Source organism: Microcebus murinus, chromosome X (assembly GCF_040939455.1).
Source record: "Microcebus murinus isolate Inina chromosome X, M.murinus_Inina_mat1.0, whole genome shotgun sequence".
Classification (NCBI taxonomy): domain Eukaryota; kingdom Metazoa; phylum Chordata; class Mammalia; order Primates; family Cheirogaleidae; genus Microcebus; species Microcebus murinus.
This window is the reverse complement of record NC_134136.1, coordinates 5,144,928-5,148,324: the sequence shown is the minus strand read 5'-3', so window position 1 is coordinate 5,148,324 and position 3,397 is coordinate 5,144,928.

Here is a 3,397-nt window from a genome sequence, read left to right as displayed (position 1 = left end):
ACCCCCACCCCCACACAGTCTGTTTGTGCCTCTAATATAGAACTTATCACAGAGTATTGTAGATACCTGTAGATATCTGGCTCCCCTACTGGACTGTGTGTTACCTCAGAGCCTAGCACAGCACTTGGAACATGGCAAGAGCTCAAAAAATGTTGTTGAAAGAATAGATGGAAGGGTGAATGAGTGGAGTTGGCCCCTGGCTCTCATAGCTGGCCCGTTTCCTACTTTGTGGCAGAAAAGTCCCTGCCTTAAGCCCCTAGTCTGGTGCCCTCAGCTCCTGAGTCCTACCTCTGTGCCGTGTTTAGCACCTTAGTCTTCACAGGAAGAGTGCTTCGTCTAGCTCTTACCAGACCTTTTGACACCTGGCATCCTGCTCTGGAAGCCCAGGCCCCACGGCAGGGCCTGTGTCGCTGGCTGCCAGACACTCTGGCTGCCAACCACCTGCCTGTCTGGGCTTCCTCCTGGCTTCTGCCGCATCCTGGTTACCCAGGTGCTCGCTCTGCCTGCCAGTCTCAATAGCTGGCTCGGGCTCTCCTGCTACTTCTGGAATCTTCTGCTTTACTCTGGCCTATCTGTTCTCAAAGTTCTGACCCTCCTTGTTCTAGCTTCCCCTGCCACCAAAGGAGTCACCATTTCTATCACTGTCCATCTAGGAGATTGGGTAGAACTTTTTTTTTTGGGACAGAGACTCACTCTGTTGCCCGGGCTAGAGTGCCGTGACGTCAGCCTAGCTCACAGCAACCTCCAACTCCTGGGCTCAAGCAATCCTCCTGCCTCAGCCTCCCGAGTAACTGGGACTACAGGCACGCACCACCGTGCCCGGCTCATTTTTTATATATATGTTTAGTTGTTTGGCTAATTTCTTTCTATTTGTACTAGAGACGAGGTCTCACTCTTGAGCTCAGGCTGGTCTCGAACTCCTGAGCTCAAGCAATCCTCCTGCCTCAGCCTCTCAAAGTGCTAGATTACAGGTGCGAGCCACCGCGCCCGGCCAATTAGGTAGAACTTACTTGTTCAATTCATGGGCTGCAGACTCACTGTCTAGATTCAAATCTCACCTGTTTCACTCACACCAAGTTGTGGGATCTTGGGGCAAGTGACCTCATCTTTAGAACCACAGTTGCCTGGCCCATCTGCAAAATGGGTGTGATAATGATACCTACAACCTAAGGTCACTGTGAGATTTAAATAAGATAATGTGTAACAGAATACCTGGCACATAGTAAATACTCAAGAACTATTTTCTATCATTATTATTTTTAAAAAAGTTCTCCATCATCCTGAATATTTTCTATCATTATTATTTTTATGTTTCCAGTATCTAGGACAGAATTGGCACTCAAAAAATGTACGTTGGGAGGGGAGGAGAAGAAATAACAATCACTGGTTATTCAGTTTGCTGATCAAAGTCTACTCCATCTGGTAATTCCATTCCCACCTGAGGATGCAAATATTATACTCGATGGCCATTTGGTTCTGTCACTCAGCTATTTCTGAAATCCTGCCTCCTCAAGGAATCCTTTGCAGTTGAGAGCCGATAGCTTTGCTGGTCCCAATCTGCCTAAATAGATCTAAAACGCTCACAATTGCTCACCTCCACTTTTCACCGCAATGACATGCATTTATTCTGATTCTTTTACCTCCAAATTGCACTGGTCCCCAGATGTGTGGCTGGTGTGAACATTTTTGGATTACGTATTTTACACATCAGCCCACGTTTTCCCCACCCCGCGTGTGTGTGCTTTCTGCGTTTCCGGTATATCTCAGCCCTCGTCGTCTCTGATTGTCAGGGCAAGGACTGCGTGTAAATTAATGAGGACAGAGTCTTGGAAGGAGAAATGCCTCAGAAATGTTTTGTGATGCGGATGAAAGAGAGGAGCTGGAAGCAGAAGCTGGGGAGGGGGTAGGATTTGTGTCTCCACTTTTACTCTTCGCCCGGCAGGGACAGAAAGCATGCTGCCTCTTTCCCGTTCATTGGCTACATTCCTCTCTGAGGCCAGAGGGGCAAGCCTGGACAATGCAAATGAGCCTTGGATGGGACTTAGCCAAGGGGCCTCCTAAGGGAGATCAGCGGGGCTGGCTAGGAGGGAATAGGAAAGGAAGGTGGCTGCTTATTTCTTAGCACCTTCTTTGTTTTCCCAAGCAAACTGCTCCGATGCCGCAGTGCAAAAATTGTCTCAGAATACACGCTTGAATCAGAGCACTCTGCAGCCTGGGCGGCCCCTGCGTCTCTAACCTTTGGCATGATACTCAGACTCAGGGGAATTTATTGTGCACCCACTATGTACAAAGCCCCACGCAAGGCAGTGTTAAACCTGGGTGAAACTGGAAGCTTTCAGTCACACGCTTTAGCTGTGGGATAAGAGACGTAGCAGCCAAGTGGCAACGGTTGTGTGAGCATAAGAGAGCAACTGAGGCTACAAGAAGCGGCCCAAAGGGGGCGAATTCAGCCACTTCCTTGTCAACTTCCTACTATAGATCTTCTGGCTTCACTTGACCCTATCCAGGAAAGCGTGGCTAGGATCCTCGCCGGGGTGGAAGTCCAATCATGCACCTGTTTCAGTGGTCTGGGGCCAGGACACCTTCTTAGTTCAGTCTCAGCTCCCTCCTTTTCTCGCCCCCCTTTCCCTTCCCGCTCCCCTCCATTAAGGACAGAACGTCTGTTTCCTCTTTAGGGCTGCAGTCCCCCGCAAAGTTGTCACATGTGCCTGATGCAGATGCCCGAGAGACTCCCAGAAATGTTTGTAAACTTCCAGCCTTAACTGCACCTCCCTGGACTCCTCCCTCGGCGAGGCCGGCTGTTGGGTCAGGGCAGCTTGACCTTTGCGAGGGGACCTGGGGTTGAACTGGAAACAGAGAGGCAGGAGCCCCGCTACCTTTCCTCCCTCCCTCAAGCCCGCCGCGTGGAGGGGAAAGCGTAGAGAACAGCGAGGGGTTAAGCTCCTTATAAGGAAATGCACCTTCTCTTTCCCCTGCAGAAATTGTGCTTTTTGCTTCTATACGTTTAAAGTACGCTGTAAAAAGCGATACCGACAGGATTCACAAAAATCCATTTCCCCAAGCTGGGGGCTGGGTGTCAACGGGGAGCGAAGGGAGACAGGACGGGCGGGGCGGGCACAAGCAAGGCGAGTGTGCGAAGAATTCGAGGGATGAGTCATCAAAAAGAAGCTGGGAAAGGCAGCGGAACTAGTAATCTGAGCTGGGAAAGAGACGAGCGTCCATTAGACGGAGATCATGTCAATCATGTCTGCTCCTCAAATCAGCTGAGAGCCTGGCGGGCCTCAGACCGGAAAAGGGGTGTTGGTGGGCGGGCTGAAGCCTTTGAAATCGAAAAAGGCAGAGCGCGAGCTGCAGTCGCGGCAGTCGGGCGCAGCGCAGCAGGCTTCGGAGAAAGATG